Below are 23,038 nucleotides of genomic sequence, written 5' to 3' on the forward strand. Positions count from 1 at the left end.
ACAGTATAAATTTTAGGAAACATACCATGTTCAATGACTAGCATAGTGAAAATACTCAAGGAGAATAATTTTATTAGCTATTGATAAATTGCTTTAATGTTAAATGGTATAAGATTTTTATATCATCTGATATATTAAGGTAACATATATTACTTGAGCAACCTTAATTTGTAATATCAAAGTTATGAGAATAAAAACAAATCCTCTTTTAAAAATAAAGAAACAAAAGGAAGAGAGAGAAGAGAAGCATCTTCAGGAGGTAGAATAACTTATAGCTGCTAAGTCTTACTGCTAAGTGCGAAGGTATCATATATAAGTTCTTTACTTTAAATGTAAAAGATATGCATTATAATAAAGTATTTTAAACTATATTTTTAAAACTTTATTGTTTTAAAAGTGTGTGTGTGCAAGTGAACAAATGTTTGATCTATGTGTGGAATTTGTAAGTTATTAGTTCTCTCTTTCCTTCCACATTGTCGGTGCCAGAGATTGAACTCCGTTCATCAGGCTAATAAGCAGGTGCCTTACCCACTGGTCCATCTCAAAGGTCTAAAAGCCTTTTACTTAGTAGAAGCATCTGTAGTTTTTATGACCCTCAGTGGTTCACAGAAGGAAGGACCTCTCATTGCCAAACACTTTGCAAGATGTGCTCTCATGATCCCACATAAATGCAAACAAAAATTCTACTGAAAAAAATCTTTAAATCAGTTCATGTCATGTCAGGGTTCTAGAAGCCCCAGACATCTACGAGGCTAAGGAAGGAAGAGTGCTTGTGTCTAAATGTTAGAAGTTAGCCTGGGCAACATATTAAAAAGACTATCAGAAAAACAAAACTAAACCTAGAAAATGAGGAATTTTATCTTAAAATGCACAACATACAATTTCTTTTCACCTCACTAATACATAGTTTTGTACTATGCAAAAAGAAAAGTTAGAAAATAAAATAAATTAGATTTTTAGCAGTAAGAGATATGTCCCTCAATGTCATTATGTGAACTCCCTATTGTGTTCAAAGTTTTACATTCTTGTCAAGTTTAAAACAGATCAGAAACTTACAGTATTTATATGTAAGTGGCATAGTCTTCACATCCAGAGACCACCTCCCCTCAGGATCCATCCCATCTGCAGACTAATGCCAAGAAGCTCTTCCTGACAGGAGCATGATATGGCTCTCAGTTCTCTGAGAGGGTCCACCAGCACCTAACCAATATAGATGCAGATACTCACAGCCAACCATGAGACTGAGTCTGGAGACCTCCATGGAAGAGCTGGGGGAAGGACTGAGGGGGCTGAAGGGGATCGCAACCCCATAAGATGAACAATATCAACTACCTGGACCACTCAGAGTTCCCAGGAACTCAACCCCCAACCAAAGAGTATACATGGAGGGAGGCAGGACTTCAGATACATATGTAGCAGAGGATGGCCTTATCTGACATCAATGGGAGGGAAGGGAGGCTTGATGCCCCAGAGTAGGGGGATGCTAGAGGGGTGAGGCAAGAGTGGATGAATGGGTGGGAGAGCACCCCCATAGAGGAAAAAGTGAGGGAGGAGAGGGAGTGGGATGGGGGTTTGATGGAGGAGTAACCAAGAAGGGGAATATCATTTGAAATGTAAATTAATAAAACTATTAATAAAAAATAAAGTACTGAGTAAAATACAATATGATGCCTAGGTACAGTCAGTGTGAGAGCAGAGGCATAGTCCAAGATGCATAAGGGAAATTTGGGAAGCCCTGGGCACCACAGGAGGAGCCTGCACTTTATAAGGAATGTGAGGTTAGGAATTTTATAAAGAACCGCAGAGTCTGTGAGGTCAAGCAGATTTAAAAGACCTAATCATTACTACTTGGGTGTCTTCATGTGGTGGGTAGGTGAAAGTCTGCTTTTGGAGTTTGAGGTTTGGGGCTGGGGGTCTCATCCCTTCAGTCTCTGACGAGAGAAATTTTTACTTTGGACAATGCTCCCATACTCACAGACTTGTGGACAAACGGTTATTTGCAGAGGATTTTGCTTTCCTGAGAACTGTAACAACTGCAGAACAGCGTTAAATATGGGCATGCTCCTAAGTAAGGCCATGGATGGCATTATTGGGCATCCTCACTCTCATGGTTCTCCTCTCCCAGACTCCTGCAACGATTCCCATGGGGTTGTATCATCACGATGAGCCTTTACTGTAACCTCACCTACTTTGTCTACTTTGATCTCACTTGTCTGAGCAGGTCTTTGGCTGACGTGAATTCCCAGTGGTTTGGAGTGAATAGGAAGCAAGGTGTGGGTGAGGATTTCTGGTTTGTCTCTTTAGGGAAACCATGATTCGCGATCATGTTCCTTTCAACCAGGCACAGAGTGAGGAGGACAGTTGAAATGGGTATAGATGGGCAACTCATGGAAATTTCATACTATTTTGTTTCAGGAAAACCTCTCAGACCTCATCACACTTTGATTTAATAAACTGTTACCAAGTTTCCTGTAATATTTATCTTTGTTCTTTTTTCCAGATTTTACTTTTAGATATTTGTGTGTGTGTGTGTGTGTGTGTGTGTGTGTGTGTGTGTGTGTGTATGTGTGTGTGTACATGTGAGTTTGCTTTGTGTGAGCACAAACGTGTTGTGGGTGATTTCTGGTACTTTTTTGAGGCAGGAAGAGGGTGTCAGATACTTTGGAGTGGGAGTAATTGATATTATCCAAACGAGATAGTTATTGACAACCAGGCTGACTAAGTCAATTATAATTTTTAAATCTGTTTTACTGATGTCTGGTTCATGTCTCTAAATGTCTTATAGTGCACAAGTTCAGGGGTACAGATATTTTAAAGGCAAAAAAAACCACAAAGACCATAATTTATATCAAAGTTAGATGAAAGCAACCTCAAAGTAACCTTGAAACATTCATTCCTGGCAGAGCAATGTAGACAGAACATGCCAATTAGTTTTTTATTTATATCTTTTCCAGTTATTTTAGTATTTAATAATATAGTATATTTCACTATAATAATTTTGGTTAACATATCTGGACTACAGATAAGACCATAGGAATCTCCAGTGTGTCGCCAAGGCAGTCATGACATGGTGGGTGGGAAGTGGAGGTCTGAGAGCTGTCTAAGCAAACACAAACTGAAGTGAGAACGGAGTGTCATTACCTTAGTCATTTCAGCGATAAGCACTTGCTGGACAGCCAGCAAACTGGAATCTGAACTCCCACCCTCATGGCTGAGCACCAAGTGCTCCATATCATCGATCCATTTCTCAGACCTTTTAAGCTTTATTCTTTACCAGACAGTACTGCTTGACAATTAAATTACACAAAAAGGCAAAAGAATGTTTCTAATGGAATGGTTTTCCCAGCACAACACATCCAAACTTGGTATATCCCCAAAGCAGATTGTAGAGCCCATGAGAAAGCTTGCATCTGCTCTATCAAGGGCGGGTAGAGTAGGAACACACTGAAAGCAGCCCAGGCTGCAGAGACCAGTAGTCTCCTGCTTAGCTACAGAGGTTGAATAGCAGGGCATACCCTCAGCTGTCGAATTGTCAACAGAGCAGACCTCAGATACCAGAAACTGGTCCCAGAGGCACTCATTAATTTGTTACTTAAGCTTATAACAAAGAACTGGAATTTTTCAAAGACCTTGTTAATACTTTCTTTTCTGATTGCTTCTTGATTTATTATGATCATTGAATTTATTTAACTAATGCATTAAAGTAATGAGAATCATTGAAAACTTAAGAGCTGCATTCTAAATGACTATACAAAATTCAACCATCCATTCATGTAGCATTAGCACGGCCCTAAGTACTTCCAGGTTATATGTATATCATTTGTGGGGGCAAATAATATGCTTGCATCACAAAGATACCTGGCAAGCTAACTCTGAGATTGTTTTGCAAGTAAAATATAGAAAGAATTTTGCAATTCAGACTGAGGCCTTGAGGACAAATTGCTGTGGTCATTATTGTTGTTATTGTTGTTGCACACATATGAATTATGTGTGTGTATACATGTGTGTATATACATGTGTGTATATACATGTGGAGGCCAGAGGCACACATTGGGCATTTTCCTTTACTGCTCTCCACCTATTCTATTTGGAAAGCGGGATCTATCATTAAGCCTGAAGCTTGCCTATTAAAATAGATTGGGCACCCCCAAGAACTGAGACTGTAGCTACACCCTACCATATCTGGATTATGACATCTGCTGGGGATCTTCAGCTGCACCCCGCAGCATCTAGACTATGACCTGGCTGCTGGGACCTACAGGTGCACCCCATAGCATCTGAATTATGATCTGATTGCAGGGATCCACACACAAGTCCTCATGATGCACATCAGGCTGTTATGTTAATCCTGTTACAATTTCACAGAACATCAGCAAACAGGGACCTTCTGGAATTCTGAATGATTGCCCTTTTCCACATGATTTAGAACTAGCTTTTTAGTTGTGAAATTTATATAGACCCTAGCACTTAGTAAGGGAGGAAGATTATTTCAGATGCCAGTGTTTCATGGGGAAATTAGTGGACCTGTGAGGCTTTTTAAAAAGTTAATCTTTATTAGACAATAGATATAGAGATGCAAACATAGGACAATGGTCTGTAAGTGTGTTAAAGATCTCATATGGCTCATGATGAATTTGACTTTGGGCCCCCCAAATTATCCCACAGAGTAACACCCATGCATGCAAAACAGCCTGACTCTCAGCATGAATTTTTCCCATAATCCCTTTAAAGTGTTGCCTCTTCTGACTGAGAAAGACATGGAAGCAAGTGAAAGAAGAAGTTGCCCTGGGCTGTTCATATGAGACCAAGCAGAACTTAGACCATCTTCACTGGTATAGCCATGACTGGAAAGTTTGATGAATTATTTCTGTGCTTTCTGGGATCCAGTATACGTTGTTTGAGGTGACAGCACAAGCTTAACAAATATGGAAGCTCCTTAGGCATCAGCTAACTGAGGAGCCCAGCTGAGGAGCACACCTGCACATCCCACACAAGAAGGTCCCAACGGTGGCTGCTTCATCTGCAGTCTGTATCAGACATGTGTTTCTAAATAAAGTACCCTTCTATAACATTTGGAAATAGTGACCATAAGAAACATTTTTATAATACACTATCTTGAATATATCTTAGTAAAAACTATCTCAGAGAACAAACAGTATTTTCTACAGCCGGGAATCTTGCATCATAATAATTTAAAGTGCTAGCTTCTCTTCAAGGTGGTAACGGCACGCACCTCAGATTGGGTATCTGGAAAAACCAAAGAACATAATTCCCTTTGAAGGTTACCGTCCTGAGTGAAGAAGTCAGGGAACAAGTCATGGGAGAATAGAAGGAATTCACCCATCAAATTACTGGAGGTGACTGGGGAGTGCCTGCCAATCTTTGTCTTTGCATCTGGCACTGAGCCTGAGGTACCGAAGATCATTAGCTAGATTATCAGGTGGGAAAGAGAGTTGTGTGAGGGCAGCATCTGTGTGCACTGCGACTTGTGGAAGTACAGTGAGAACCATAAAGCAATTGGAATCAAGGACAAACCTCCTCACTTCCTCAGTCTCTCTCATTTGAGGAACTTCAGAAGAGGTTAGGCCATTTGCCAACATGTCACACACAGAACTGACAGCAATCCGAGGGTCCCAGCCTCGGACATTCCTGCTACAGGTGAAGCTGAGAGAATGGCATGGGCCCAAATCTGCAGTCATATAAAACATAAGCAGTTTTAATCCTGTACCCAAATCTTCAACCCTTTTCTATTTCATGTCCAACCCTGAAGCAGAGCCACATGGGGAAGGGAATTCTGGGAAATCTATGTCTAGATAATTTAAGTTGAGATTCTAAAGCACCCCCTGCAAGCTCATCACTCCTCAGTAGTGGATACCAAAGGTAAGGAGACAGCTGAAATGCCAGAAAATGTAATCATACTCCGGCTTTGAAAACCAACAACAACAAAAAGATCCATGTTAATAAATAGCACTCAAATAAGCAGATGAACAGAGCAAGAAAATCAATTCAGGACCTAGACAAGGAAGTTACAACATGCGTGAAACAGTAATTTGGAAGGGAAATCTAAAGACATGAAAAAAAACTCAGCAAAAAAAATTGAGACTCTGAAAATGAACCAAATATAAATGCTGGGAAATCAAATTGAATGCAGCGGAATGCATTGTTAACAGTCAATATTAGGCAGAGTGAATCAAAAACCTGGGAAGAAAGAAAACTAATGAGTTTACCCCAAATTTCCAAGAACTCTGGGACACATTAATGAGACAAAACCTGGGAATCCATGGGACAGATAAGGCAGCTGCGATAAACTGAAAACAGAAACAATACACTCAATTAGAGTGTAGCAGAAAATTCTCCAAAGCTAAAGAAAAAAAAAATAGATCCAATCTCAAGAGCATTGAAAACCTCAGGCATACATGACCAGGCACACCCCAGTGAGTCTCAAGAACGCAGTGCCCACGATGCCTTCATCTCCTGTTCAGAGAGACACATTGTCACAGGACTGCTAGAGTTGGCAAAGTTACTTCTTTAAAATGATAGAGAAATAAGAACATTTCAAGATAAGCAGACATCGAGGCAATTCATGACAATGCAGCCAGGAAATTCTTCGGGGAGCGCTGTGCACAGAAGAAAGGCAGCGGCATCCAAAGGAACACAGGCTAGAATACATCTCAGGAAAGGAGCAGAATTAATGAGGGAGTGTATCATGTGCAAACAGCAAACCGTGAAACCCCCAATATAAACAGGGAAGGAAGGAAAGAATAGGCCAATCAATCAAAATAATAACCCACAAAACCATGGCAAACGACAAATTCTCTCAATATAATTTTAAAAGTAAGTGGCTGCCACTCACCAAAGAATAGCCATGTTTTAACCGGCCGTGTTAACAAACTATCTGAGTCTCCAGCAAATACCTCTTAAACAAGAACATCAAAAATTGACAGTCAGAAGACTATCAGCACACCAGGTAAATGAAAACTGTAAATAAAGCGAGTTTCATATCTGAAAGAGGTGACTGCAGACAAAAGCTATCAGAGAGCTGAGGAGAGCCACCGCGAAGCCACAGAGGGCAAGTCTTGTGCATGTGAGTGAACGGGGCTTTGGCTCCCAGTTCAACAAAATAAACTCTAATTGACAGAAAATGTCACATGGGTCCCTAATCAGTAATGATCTAAGATTCAATGTGACTTTAGCAAGCCTTCCCAAACCAAAATCCAGAAAAGAAACTGTAGATCTAAGGGGTCCTGCCTGTCCACCTCTCCAATTTTGGCAGGAGAATCCCAGGCAGACGAGGAAGGGGGATATACAGGTTTAGATGATCCGCTAAATGCAAACCACAAAATCTTGTTAACAAATGTAAAATTCATATTCTCTACGCTAAGAGACACGTTCATCTGAAGTCATGGAAGTTAACCAGAAAAAGGCATTTTTAAAGAGCTTAAAGGAAAATGAATAAAGCTTTCAAGATAACATTCTATGAAATTAAAATTTGCTTTCAATTGTCCTGACTAAAGGTTGCTCAAGCTGAACACAGTGGCACCTGCCTGTATTTTTCTTTCTTTTTTTTTTTTTTTTGTGCATGGTCATTTCATTGTGGCTTCAATTTATATTTTCACAATCACTAATGAAGTTTGAAAGATCTTCGTGCAATATTAGGTGATATTATGAAATGTCTATTCACACACTTTACCTGTTTCATATGTTTGTTTTTCATTTGTTTTAGAGATTATGTTATATTTTTTGTCATTTTTTTCATCTTTAATGAATTGGGTATTTCTTTTTTTTTTTTATTAACTTGAGTATTTCTTATTTACATTTCAAGTGTTATTCCCTTTCCTGGTTTACAGGCCAATATCCTCCTAACCTCTCCCCCTCCCCTTCATTATGGGTGTTCCCCTCCCCATCCTCCCCCCATTGCCGCCCTCCCCCCAAAAATCACGTTCACTGGGGGTGCAGTCTTAGCAGGACCCAGGGCTTCCCCGTACACTGGTGCTTTTACTAGGATATTCATTGCTATCTATGAGGTCAGAGTCCAGGGTCAGTCCATGTATAGTCTTTAGGTAGTGGCTTAGTCCCTGGAAGCTCTGGTTGCTTGGCATTGTTGTTCATATGGGGTCTCGAGCCCCTTCAAGCTTTCCAGTTCTTTCTCTGATTCCTTCAACGGGGGTCCTATTCTCAGTTCAGTGGTTTGCTGCTGGCATTCGCCTCTGTATTTGCTGTATTCTGCCTATGTCTCTCAGGAGAGATCTACATCCGGTTCCTGTCTGCCTGCACTTCTTTGCTTCATCCATCTTGTCTAATTGGGTGGCTGTATATGTATGGGCCACCTGTGGGGCAGGCTCTGAATGGGTGTTCCTTCTGTCTCTGTTTTAATCTTTGCCTCTCTATTCCCTGCCAAGGGTATTCTTGTTCCCCTTTTAAAGAAGGAGTGAAGCATTCACATTTTGATCATCCGTCTTGAGTTTCATGTGTTCTAGGCATCTAGGGTAATTCAAGCATTTGGGCTAATAGCCACTTATCAATGAGTGCATACCATGAGTGTTTTTTCTGTGATTGGGTTACCTCACTCAGGATGATATGTTCCAGTTGCAACCATTTGCCTATGAATTTCATAAAGTCATTGTTTTTGATAGCTGAGTAATATTCCATTGTGTAGATGTACCACATTTTCTGTATCCATTCCTCTGTTGAAGGGCATCTGGGTTCTTTCCAGCTTCTGGCTATTATAAATAAGGCTGGTATGAACATAGTGGAGCATGTGTCTTTGTTATATGTTGGGGCATACTTTGGGTATATGCCCAAGAGAGGTATAGCTCGATCCTCAGGTAGTTCAATGTCCAATTTTCTGAGGAACCTCCAGACTGATTTCCAGAATGGTTGTACCAGTCTGCAATCCCACCAACAATGGAGGAGTGTTCCTCTTTCTCCACATCCTCGCCAGCATTTGCTGTCACCGGAGTTTTTTTTTTTTTGTTTTGTTTTCTCTCTTTTCTTTATTTCCTCTATTTTTCTTTTATTGAAAATGGATTATTTTTCAAATAATGTATTCTGAGTATGGTTTCCCCTTTCCCAACTCCTCCACTCCATAATCCTCTGCCCAGTTCTCCTTCCATCCCGATCTACACTCTCTCTGTCTCCCATTAGAAAACAAATAGGCTTCTCCATAATAATAGTAAGATAAGATAAAACAGGAGAACAAACCAGAATATGATAAAGCAAACAGGCAAACAAAAGCACAAGAAATACTTCTAGACACAGATACACATGTTGATATACACAGGAATCCCATAAAAACATAAAATTGGAAGCCGTGATATATACACAAAGGACCTGTAAGATTAAAAAAATGCCCCAACAAAACATTATGAGACAAAGAATCCCCAAAGTTGTTATTGAGTTTGTTTTGTGCTGGTCATCTACAGCCTTAGATGGTCTTTATCCCTAGAAAGACTCCATTGGATAGAACTAATGGAAACATCGGTGAATGGTCATCAACTGGAGACAGCTTCAAGGTTAGAGTCGGGGCTTGTGTCTACTCCTCTGATCACTGGGATCTTATCTGGGGCAGACTTGTGCATGTCCTGTGTGTGTTGTTGTAGTCTCTATGAGTTCATTTGTACATCAGTCTTTCTGCATTTAGAAGGTTAGAAGGCCTTGTTTCCTTGTTGTTCGCCATTCCCTTTGGCTCTTACAATATTTCTGCCTCCTCCTCTTCTAGGTTTCCTGAGCCTTGAGGTGAGCGATTTGATGGAGCCATGCCATTTAGGACTGAGGTTTCCAAGAGTTATTGCTCTGGGCACATTGTCTGGCTATGGTTGTCTGTGTTTGTTCCCAATCTGCTGTAGGAGGAAACTCCTCTGATGATGTCTGAGCAAGGCACCGATCTATGAATATAGTAGAATACAGTTAAGAGTCATTCTATGGCCACATTCCTTTAGCAGAATAGTAATAATTCATCTTTCCCTAGGTCTCTGACCTACCCTACTATCTGACTATTCGTGGCCACAGGAGCAGTGTCAGCAGTGAGTTCCATCTCATGGAGTTGGACTTAAATCCAATCAGTGTTGATTGGTTACTCTGATAAGCTTTGGACCACAATTGCACGAGCGTAACTTGAGGGCAGTTCATCTTTATATGTTGAAGAGTTTGTAACTGGATTGGTGTCTACCTTTCTCCCTAGGCAGAGTACCTTGCAGTACCATGAACACTAGTTCTTAGCGGTGAGGTTTGAGGGAGGCAGTAGCTCAACTTATCCACGTTCAATGAGTTTTATGGGTGTTTTCACCTCTAGGGCCTTAGTTTCAGTTTGTAGTGAGCAGCCTGAGTTATCTGAGGGAGGGCTCCTATGGAGTCTTTGTGGCCAGCAACTCAATTAGCTATAATTCAAACCCAGCACTGGAATCTTCAGTTACTGACAAGAGATGTTCATTTGGGATTACTGTCCCCCATCATTTGGCTATTTCATTTAGATCACTTTCATACATGTATATATTTTAGGAAGCTTGTACTGTATTAGGTTTCTATATGGCTACACAAATGGACCTCGATTTTAGCTGTCTCTCCCCATATAACCTCTTTCATCCCCCTCTTTCCTCTCTGATTTCCCAGTTCCTGTCGACATCATAATCTATCCATAACCATCTGTTCTATTTCCCCTTCTTAGGGAGATCCATATCTCCCTCTGTTTCCTTATTCTGTACATAACCTCTGTGGTTATATGGATGGTGACTTGCTTACAGAACACTTAACAACTAACATCCACGTGTAAGAGAATATACACTGCATTTGCCCTTCTGGGTCTGAGGGACCTCACTCAGAATGGTTCTCTTCCTAGCTTCACCTATTTACCTGTGAATTTTTTAACGGATGAATAATATTCCATTATGTAAATGTACCACATTCATTAATTCATTCATTTATTGATGGACATCTGGGTTGTTATGAATAGAACAGAAGTGAACACTATTGAGCAAAGTGTTTCTGCATTAATATGCAATGTCCTCTGTGTATATTCCCAAAAGTGTTATAGGTGGATCTGAGGCAGAACTATTCCCAGTTTCCTAAGAAACAACTACATTGATTTCCACAGTGACTGTACAAATTTGCACTCCTACCAGCAATGAATAAGTGTTCCCCTGTTCCCACATCTTCCCCAGCATGAGCTGTCACTTGTTTTATTGATCTTAGCCATTCTGACTGGTATAAGATGAAATCTCAAAGTAATTTTGATTTTGATTTCCATTACGATTAAAGATGTTGAGTATTTTGTTAAGGAGTTCTCAGCCATTTGAGATCTTTATTTTGAGAATTTTCTGAACCCTATTTTTTAACTGGGTTATCTGTTTTCTTGATGTCCAGGCTTAGACTTTAGAACTCTATCAAATGTATAGTTAGTTAAAATCCTTTCCCATTCTGCAGTCTACCGCCCTGTCCAAATGACAGTGTTCTTTGCCATGCAGAAGCTTCTTGGTTTCATGAGCTCCTGTTTATTAGTCGTTGTTCTCACTGCCTGTGCTAACAGTGTTCCATTCAGAAAGTCTTTTCTCATGCTAATGTGCTCAAGGCTATCCCCCCACCTTCTTTCTTTCTTTTTTTTATCTATAACTCACTTTTAATTATATTTGAATTTAACATGCTCATCACAATACTTCATTAAAACATAATATTCAGTTGATTTTCTTATAAACTCTACATAAAGTGTTGTATATAACATTAACAGACTTGACGGGACATTGTAACAAAAGCCAATAACATTGTAGGAGGCCTGTTATCTGATTTAGAAAACATGAATTACCTTTTGCTATTAATAAGACAAATTTAGATTATTTTGAAAAATTATGGAAAAGAAAAGGCTATATGGCCTCACCAAAAGGAAACTGTTCATGAACATGAGAGAGTAATTGTGGCTTCATAGAAGGAATTCGGTAGTGCTCCATCCGTTTCAGTTTTGTGGAATAGTTTGGATAGTATTGGTATGAGGTCTTCTATGAAGGTATGATAGAATTCTGCACTAAACCCGTCTGGACCTGAGCTTTTTTGGGTTGGGAGACCTTTAATGACTGCTTCTATTTCCTTAGGAGTTATGGTGTTGTTTAACTGGTTTATCTGTTCCTGATTTAACTTCGGTACCTGGTATCTGTCTAGGAAATTGTCCATTTCTTGCAGATTTTCAAGTTTTGTTGAATATAGGCTTTTATAATAAGATCTGATGATTTTTTGAATTTCCTCTGAATCTGTAGTTATGTCTCCCTTTTCATTTCTGATTTTGTTAATTTGGACACACTCTCTGTGTCCTCTCGTTAGTCTGGCTAAGGGTTTATCTATCTTGTTCATTTTCTCAAAGAACCAACTTTTGGTTCTGTTGATTCTTTCTATGGTCTTTTTGTTTCTACTTGGTTGATTTCAGCTCTGAGTTTGATTATTCCCTGCCTTCTACTCCTCCTGGGTGTATTTGCTTCTTTTTGTTCTAGAGCTTTTAGGTGTGCTGTCAAGCTGCTGACATATGCTCTCTCCTGTTTCTTTCTGCAAGCACTCAGAGCTATGAGTTTTCCTCTTAGCACAGCTTTCATTGTCTCCCGTGAGTTTGGGTATGTTGTACCTTCATTTTCATTAAATTCTATGAAGTCTTTAATTTCTTTCTTTATTTCTTCCTTGACCAGGTTATCGTTGAGTAGAGCATTGTTCAACTTCCACGTATATGTGGGCATTCTTCCCTTATTGTTATTGAAGACCAGCTTTAGGCCGTGGTGGTCTGATAGCACGCATGGGATTATTTCTATCTTTCTGTACCTGTTGAGGCCCGTTTTTTGACCAATTATATGGTCAATTTTGGAGAAAGTACCATGAGGAGCTGAGAAGAATGTATATCCTTTTGCTTTAGGATAGAATGTTCTATAAATATCTGTTAAGTCCATTTGGCTCATGACTTCTCTTAGTCTGTCTACGTCTCTTTAATTTCTGTCCACTGATGAGAATGGGGTGTTGAAGTCTCCTACTATTATTGTGTGAGGTGCAATGTGTGTTTTGAGCTTTAGTAAGGTTTCTTTTACGTATGTAGGTGCCCTTGTATTTGGGGCATAGATATTTAGGATTGAGAGTTCATCTTGGTGGATTTTTCCTTTGATGAAAATTAAGTGTTCTTCCTTATCTTTTTTGATGACTTTTAGTTGAAAATTGATTTTATTCGATATTGGAATGGCTACTCCAGCTTGCTTCTTCCGACCATTTGCTTGGAAAGTTGTTTTCCAGCCTTTCACTCTGAGGTAGTGTCTGTCTTTGTCTCTGAGGTGCCTTTCCTGTAGGCAGCAGAATGCAGGGTCCTCGTTGCGTATCCAGTTCTTTTAATCTATGTCTTTTTATTGGGGAGTTGAGGCCATTGATGTTGAGAGATATTAAGGAATAGTGATTATTGCTTCCTGTTATATTCATATTTGGATATGAGGTTATGTTTGTGTGCTTTTCTTCTCTTTTTTTGTTGCCAATACGATTAGTTTCTTGCTTCTTCTAGGGTATAGCTTGCCTCCTTATGTTGGGCTTTACCATTTATTATCCATTGTAGCACTGGATTTATAGAAAGATATTGTGTAAATTTGGTTTTGTCATGGAATATCTTGGTTTCTCCATCTATGTTAATTGAGAGTTTTGCAGGATACAGTAACCTGGGCTGGCATTTGTGTTCTCTTAGGGTCTGTATGACATCAGTCCAGGATCTTCTGGCTTTCATAGTCTCTGGCAAAAAGTCTGGTGTGATTCTGATAGGTCTTCCTTTATATGTTACTTGACCTTTCTCCCTTACTGCTTTTAATATTCTTTCTTTATTTTGTGCATTTGGTAATTTTGACTACTATGTGACAGGAGGAGTTTCTTTTCTGGTCCAATCTATTTGGAGTTCTGTAGGCTTCTTGTATTCTTATGGGTATCTCTTTCTTTAGGTTAGGGAAGTTTTCTTCTGTGATTTTGTTGAAGATATTTACTTGTCCTTTGAGCTGGGAGTCTTCACTCTCTTCTATGCCTATTATCCTTAGGTTTGATCTTCTCATTGAGTCCTGGATTTCCTGTATGTTTTGGACCAGTAGCTTTTTCCGCTTTACATTATCTTTGACAGTTGAGTCGATGGTTTCTATGGAATCTTCTGCTCCTGAGATTCTCTCTTCTATCTCTTGTATTCTGTTGGTGAAGCTTGTATCTACAGCTCCTTGTCTCTTCCTTTGGTTTTCTATATCCAGGGTTGTTTCCATGTGTTCTTTCTTGATTGCTTCTATTTCCATTTTTTAATTCCTTCAACTGTTTGATTGTGTTTTCCTGGAATTCTTTCAGGGATTTTTGTGATTCTTCTCTGTAGGCTTCTACTTGTTTATTTATGATTTCCTGTGTTTCTCTAAGGGAGTTCTTCACGTCTTTCTTGAAGTCCTCCAGCATCATGATCAAATATGATTTTGAAACTAGATCTTGCTTTTCTGGTGTGTTTGGATATTCCATGTTTGCTTTAGTGGGAGAATTGGGCTCCGATGATGCCATGTAGTCTTGGTTTCTGTTGATTGGATTCCTGCGTTTGCCTCTTGCCATCAGATTATCTCTAGTGTTACTTTGTTCTTCTATTTCTGACAGTGGCTATACTGTCCTATAAGCCAGTGTGTCAGGGGTGCTGTAGACCTGTTTTCCTGTTTTCTTTCAGCCAGTTATGGGAACAGAGTGTTCTGCTTTCGGGCGTGTAGTTTTTCCTATCTACAGGTCTTCAGCTGTTCCTGTGGGCCTGTGTCCTGAGTTCACTAGGCAGGTCGCTTGGAGTGGGAAGGTTTGTCTTACCTGTGGTCCCGAGGCTCAAGTTTGCTCGTGGGGTGTTGCTTATGAGCTCTCCATGGGGGCAGCAACCTGGAAGATCTGCACAGCCCTTTCCGGGAGCTTCCGTGCACCAGGGTTCCAGATGTCGTTTGGTGTTTTCCTCTGTGGTCCCCAGGCTCAAGTTTGCTCGTGGGGTGCTGCCTATGAGCTCTCTGAGAGGGCAGCAACCAGGAAGATCTGCGCCGCCCTTTCCGGGAGCTACCGTGCACCAGGGTTCCAGATGGCATTTGGTGTTTTCCTCTGGAATCAGTAATGTGCGCAGAGTGTAGTCTCTTCTGGTTTCCCAGGCGTGTCTGCCTCTCTGAAGGTTTAGCTCTCCCTCCCATGGTATTTGGGTGCAGAGATCTGTTTATCTGGTCGGTCCCTTCAGGCTCTGGCGGTGTCTCAGACGCAGGGGACCTGCTGCTGCTGTGCCCTTATCCAAGGGAACCCAGAGGCCGTATACAGTTTCCTCTTGGGCCAGGGATGTGGGCAGGGGTGGGCAGTGTTGGTGGTCTCCTCCGCTCTGCAGTCTCAGGAGTGCCCACCTGACCAGGCGGTGAGGTCTCTCTCCCACGGGGTTTGGGAGCAGTGAGCTGCTGGGGGCAGGGATCCGCGGGATTGGGAATCCCACTAAAAACCGGAAGTGTCTGGTCCTAGAGGAATTTTGCCTCTGTGTGTCCTAAGTTCACCCTGCCTGTAGTTTTTAATGACTTGTGAGGCTGAGGCAGAGGATTGCCAGTTTGACTCTGCTCTGAGTAATAGCTGTATGCCACCTTAAAAACAAACAACTTAAAAGGAGAAAATTTCATTCGCATGCCCTGAAAAACTATGTTTCGCGATGCATAGTTCTTTAGTTTACTTTTAGGGATCGTTTTATCGTGCTGCCCCGTCTGCCCTCTATTGCTCTCTCAAGTGGTCCTCTCTCCTTAGCTTCCCAAACACTATTGGCAAGAGCCACTGTGCCTGTCTCTACGATATATCTGAAAAGAATTCAAATAAGTAATACAAAAGTTTTTTACAAAGTCAGTAAAAAGAGAAATAACCATGATAAACCTTAGCTACTTCACAAATGATATGCGATAAGTAAGCCTATAAAAACACTCAGCACAGTTTTTCATCAGGGGAGGAAAATCAAGCTCCACGTTTACATGCCATTTCCGTTCTGAGCATCACAAGTGCATTACTGTAGCCAGAAAGAAATGACCCTAAGGAAGATAAGGGAAGATGATGACTCTTTTCATCATCAAACCCATCTAGAGAGGAGATTAAGCGGAAATGAACCGTGAACCTGGTCATCGAAGGAAGTAAATGTTTTACTGAGAAAAACAACATATATTTTAGTTACTATCAATATGCATGAGAGACTACAATTCCTATTTCAGAATCTATCTAATTCAGATGCCCAGATCTCTGTAAGACAGTCCTTACTTTTCTCATATTTGATGCTAAAGATGGGGACACAGATTTCTCTAATTTCAAATAGCATTTCTGAGTATGCTTGTCCATGGAGTGTAGTACCAAGAACTCCTAAAGAGTAGGGATTTTACCATGGGAAACAATGGCCCAAAGCAGAGGTGTCAGGCACGCCAGTGATGATAACATTGTTGCTTGTAACTGACCCGGATGAAGCAGAAGTCAACAAATCTAAAAATCATTAACTCACCTGTTACAGCGCTGATCGTCTCAGAAATCCTCTTCTGCAGTTGTGCTGTGTGTAAAGTGTGAGAGCCAGAGGGAAACAAACACACAGGCACATTTCCCTACCAGGACCTGTGCCCTAGGACCTGTGCCCTGTCCCTTGCCTCTGACTTGCCTGCCCATAGAGCTGTCCCATCAAATCCCAGCATGGTGACAAACTGCACTTCCTGTGAGTCTTTAACTCAAATACCTGGGAAGACTTGTCTAACTCTTTCCATTTTCCTTCCCTGAAAATCAGGCTCTAGGGTACTCCAACTGTGGGTGAAAAAAGTAGTTATTTTCCAAGTTTTATTTATAACTTGAATACTTTAGTTTTAAAAACCAATGCCCAGCGTAATGGACTTGTCATGAGTTTTTCACTGACTCTGTTGATGGTTTCGCACTCCTCCTTTCCCATCTCCTGCACTCCTCTTGGCTCCATGATTCCCGCTGCCCCCCCAGCAAGTCCCTGTCTGTATTCATGTCATTGTATTCTGGTACTCTATTATTTTCTGCTGTGCTTTTACATTTCCCAACCACCCTTTAAGAATTTTTTTCTCAAATGATCCTTTCTTTTCTAGTTTCATGGCCTAAACCACCCACAAAAAAATTTTACACACACACACACACACATCACATACACACACATCACACACACACACCACACACACATCACACACACACATATCTCACACACATACACACCATACACACAACACACACACACATCACACACACACATATCTCACATACACACATCACACACACGCATATCTCACACACACACACCACACACACACATCACACACATATCTCACATACACACATCACACACATGCATATCTCACACACACACACACCACACACACATCACACACACCACACACACACCACACACCACACACACATCACACACACCACACACACACCACACACACATCACACACACATATCACACACACATATCACACATACATATCATATCACACATACATATCACACACACATATCACACACACATCATACACACCACACACACACATACACATCACTCACACACACATCACACACACACATCACACACACACAACACACACACATCACACACACCACACACACCACACACACACACATCACACACACACATATCTCACATACACACATCACACACACGCATATCTCACACACACATACACACCACACACACACACCACACACACATCACACACACATATCACACACACATATCACACATACATATATCACACATACATATCATACACACATATCACACACACATCGTACACACCACACACACACATACACATCACTCACACACACATCACACACACATCACACACACACAACACACACACACATCACACACAACACACACACAACACACACACACATCACACACATACATATCTCACATACACACATCACACACACACACACAACACACACGCATCACACACAACACACACACAACACACACATACATATCTCACATACACACATCACACACACACACAACACACACGCATCACACACAACACACACACAACACACATATCACACATACATATCATATCACACATACATATCACACACACATATCACACACACACATCATACATACCACACACACACATACACATCACTCACACACACATCACACACACACATCACACACACATCACACACACACAACACACACACACACACAAACACACAGTAGAAACTTAAGGGTTCTTTGGAGAACCAGTTGTGTTGGAGGGTGTTTTGCTGTGGCAAACATGTGAAGGAGTGTTTTCCTAAAGTGGAGACAGGTGAAAGACTAAGGCAGACTCGTGCAGGAATGTTTCACTGAAGCAGACACAGGAGAGAGGACGTTCTGCTAAAGCAGACACCTGAAAGGACACGTGATGATGGATTCTTTGCTAACAACAGGATGTATTAGCCTGCCTTACATTGCATAGTTAGCGGAATTTGTTTGGACTCCACAGACACAGGCTAATTAGATACACATGCTGTGGCAAGACACGTGGTGAGGCAAGACCTGTGCTGAGGCAAGGCACAAGAAGGACAAGTGGTGTTTGGATGGTATAAGAACTGGACTGCTGGTGTATTTGAGAGTGGATCAAGCTGCTGCTAACCTGCGAACTAAACTGCCAATTTCCAGACAACACAGAGTTGCTCCAGAGACCCTTTCTAGACAGGTCTACCTACACTTGGTAGGTGGTGGGCTACAAGGAAGGTTAAAGCACTTAAGAACCATCATTAAATGTTTAAGATGGGTAGGTGGCCCCATCCCTCAACCAGGAGCTGTGCCTATCCACTGAATATAGTCTTTACAGGTTCTATCTCCCCTGTGTTGGATACTTTGGCTCTGTGGGGTTCTGGGATCCTCTTGCTTCCCTGGTATCTGGGACTTTCTAGTGGCTACTTCCCATCTCCCACTGCTATATACCTCCATTCAGATTCCTGACCCTCTGTAGTTCTCCCCTAATCTCCTCCCACACCTGATCCTGCTCCCCTTTTATCCTCCCCCTCCTTTCACCTTCCCAGATCCCTCCCTCCTTTAGTTCCCCTTTCTAAGTAGAACTGAAGCAACCACACTTTGGTCTTCCTTCTTCTTGAGCTTCATATAGTCTGTAAGTTCTATAGTGGATATTCTGAGCTTTTTCCTAATATCTACTAATCAGTGAGTTATACCATGTGTGTTCTTTTGTGACTGAATTATCTCACTCAGGATATTTTCTAGTTCCATCCATTTGCCTAAGAATTTCATGAAGTCGTGTTTAGTAGCTGTGTAGCACTCCATTGTGTAGATGTACCACATTTTCTACTACTATTTCTCAGTTGAAGTACATCTGGGTTCTTTCCAGCTTCTGGCTATTATAAATCAGGCTGCTATAAACATAGTGGAGCACGTGTCCTTGTTGTATGTTGGAGCATCTTTTGGGTATATGCCCAGGATTGGTATAGCTGTGTTCTCAGGTAGCACTATGTCCAATTTTCTGAGGAACCTCCAGACTGATTTCCAGAGTGGTTGTACCAGCTTGCAATCCCACCAGCAATGGAGGAGTGTTCCTCTTTCTCCAGACATTCTCGCGAGCATCTGCTGGCACCTGAGTTTTTACCTTAGCCATTCTGGCTGGTGTGAGGTGGAATTTCAGGGTCATTTTGATTTGCATTTCCCTGATGACTAAGGATGTGGAACATTTCTTTACGTGTTTTTCAGCCATTCAAGATTTCTCAGTTGAGAATTTTTTGTTTACTCTGTACCCCATTTTTAATGGGGTTATTTGATTTGTTCCTGTCTAAAGTAAATACAGAGGATAAAAGTAGAGCAGAGACCGAAGGAAAGGCCATCCAGAGACTGCCCTACCTGGGGATCCATCCCACATGCAGTCAACAAACCCAGACACTATTGTGGATGCCAAGAAACACTTGCTGACAGGAGCCTGGTATAGTAGTTCCACAGAAGGCTCTGCCAGAGCCTGACCAATACAGAGGTGGATGCTCACAGCCAACCATTGGAGTGAGCAAAGGGACCAAAGGGGAAGAGTTTGGGGAAGGATTGAGGGAGCTGAAGGGGTTTGTAACCCCATAGGAAGAACAATAATATCAACTAACCAGATACCGCCCCCCCAGAGCTCCCAGGAAGTAAACCGCCAAAGAATACACATGGAGAGACCCAATGGCTCCAGTCACAGATGTAGCAGAGGACTGCTTTATCTGGCATCAGTGGGAGGGGAGACCCTTGGTCCTGTGGAGGCTTGATGCCCCAGCATAGGGGAATGCTAGGGTGTTGAGGTGGGAATGGGTGGGTCAAGGAGCACCCTCATAGAGGCAGGGGGAGGCAAGATGGGATAGGGGACTTGCAGAGGGAAAGCCAGGAAGGGGGACAACATTTTAAATGTAAACAAATAAAATAACCAAAAGAAAAAACATTAAAAATATGGTTAAAAATTAAAGTCACATATATATTTTGTATGTGTGTATATATATACATATATACATATATACATATATATACATATATATACATATATACATATATATACATATATACATATATATACATATATACATATATGTATATATATGGGAAAGAGCTTAGCTCACCTCTGCTAGCTGTACCCCAAGGAGACCCTGCAGGCTGGGATAGGTGAGGCGGGGTCTAACCTGGGTGTTCCTGGGGCTCAACAGGCCTGAATGTTCCTGGGGTCTGGCAGGCCTCCTCAGAAGGGAAGGCAAAGGAGCTCAGAGTTTAGAGGGTACATCCATCAGCTTTTTGTAAACACACACACACACACACACACACACATGCACACACACACACACATGCACGCACGCACAGACACACGCACGCTCTCGCGCTCGCGCGCACACAAGTCTAGGATCAACATATGAAAGAAAACGTGCAATATTTGTCTTTCTGAGACTGAAACAGAAGCAGTTCATGGCTGGACCTCTGCCACCTGATGGCTATCTAAAGCACTGAGTTCCTTGCTGTCCTCTAATCTCATGGGTTACATTGCAAGAACACCTAGTTGCAACAGCAGCTGTCCCTGCTGAGCTGCAGTTGTGCTGAAATGCGAGTGAGTAGAGATTGCCTGCTGTGAAGTTAAATTGCCAAATGAGCCTTCTACAGAAATATCTCAGCTTTATTTTCAGCAGTTACTGATGAAAGCTATTACTACATCAATACATTTCTGGTTTAGTGTAAATTAAGGTTGTTTTCTAGATGCGTGTGGATGCTCGCAACTTCACCCATTCTGAAAAGTTCTTTAAATATGAAATGTTAAACTTAAGTTAGAAAACTAGTAATTTGGGTCTTTGTCATTTGCTTTAAAAAATAAAAAAAAAATGAGAATTGTTTGTTCATTCAAAAAATAAGTGAGTTAGAGGAGCTACTGTGCTGTATGATTTCCGTGTGGGTTTGTTGTTTGTTTGTTTGTTTGTTTGTTTAGTACTCAGTGGCCATGTCAAAGTTACTGAGTCTTCCCTCCTGGAACAGTAGAGCAGCATTCTGGAAACTAGTTCATGGGTTGAAGTTCCGGACCTTCCACTCATTAGCTGAGGGGATTTTGGCAGACTGCTTCAAATGTTCTCACTTCGCTTCCTCATTCTTATATAGTAATATCTGCTGAGATCGTAAATGAGGAGAGGGGTATACATGAGACCGTGCACATGCTCACATGGACAGCGCACAATCATATGGCTCCATTTCTCCCCTTCCCATCTAATTGGGTTGTAAAGATCAAACTTTGTCACCAGACTCATGCCGCAGGAGCCTTTACTGGCCAAGGCACCTGGACAATCTCCCATTCTTGTCAATTCTTGAAATTATTTTCTCAATGACTGGGGTGTTCAGAAAGTTCTTGCCTGTGCCTATTCTTGAAATGGTTTCTCTGTATCTTCTCTAACAATTTTACTCAGAGCTTCTAGTCTTACGTTGAGATGTTCCATCCAGTTTGAATTAAGTTTGCACTAGATAGTAGACCTAGTTTTATTCTTTTACATACGGGCATCTGTTTTTCTTAGCACCATTATTGAGGCGTCATTCCATCAATGTGTTTGTGAAACCTCTGCCCAGTTATGGAGCTGTAGTTCTGTTGCCTACTTTCTGTGTTCTCAATTCTGTTTAACTTGTCCACGTGTCTCTTTCGTGTCACTAAAATGCTGCTCTCGTTCCTGTGCCTCTGTAATCTACTTTGAGATCAGATATTGCGATACCTCCTGCCTTCCTATTTTTATTTAGAATCACAGTGCCCCCACTCTGTCAAGCATGGCAACCAGGGCCTTGATCCACTGATCCCACTTGTCATGTGAGAACAGCTTTCGCTGTATCTTGAAGGTGATGACAACGCATGCTTTCATTTTATCACTTAGTTCTATGAAGTTTCAGAGTTCTCCCTTCTTCCTTTTCAAAGAATGACTCATTGGCATTTTCCCCATATCCGTGTAATGGTGCAGTGTCTACAGTTTTGCTTGCTATAGATCTCTAAATGTATTCAGCCAATATCTAATAAGTTATAAAATATTTCAATTATTTCATATTCGTTTGTGCTTAAATAATGTAATCAGTTTTTGAGAAAAGTTCAATGTGCTGTTGAGGAGGCTGCATACTTGACCGCCCTAGGGCAGAGTGTTCTGCAAACGCCTGTCAAGCTCATGTGACACATGGTGCTTAAATTCTTAAATTTGTAAGTTCTTAGTTCTTAAATTTCACTCTTTCTTTTTACTTTTTGCATTGGTGGTATGCACAGAGAAGAGTGGGGCTTGGGTAGCCTGGTGATCATAGCTACCTTCAAAAGAAGAGTGAGCGTTGAAGTCCCCAAGTATTATGCAGGAAAACGTATTTATCCTTAGGGGACTTCCTTCTTTACGTACCTGGAAATGGCTGAGATAACTTAGTTTTTGTGGTAGTTTTCCAGGCAGGTTAACTCTCCTGAAACTTTCCAATTTTCCCCCCTTGGGTGGCTAATGTCCATATGAGGCATTGTCTTCTGAGCATGCAGGGGTG

Source organism: Rattus norvegicus, chromosome 15 (genome assembly GCF_036323735.1).
Source record: "Rattus norvegicus strain BN/NHsdMcwi chromosome 15, GRCr8, whole genome shotgun sequence".
Classification (NCBI taxonomy): Eukaryota; Metazoa; Chordata; class Mammalia; order Rodentia; family Muridae; genus Rattus; species Rattus norvegicus.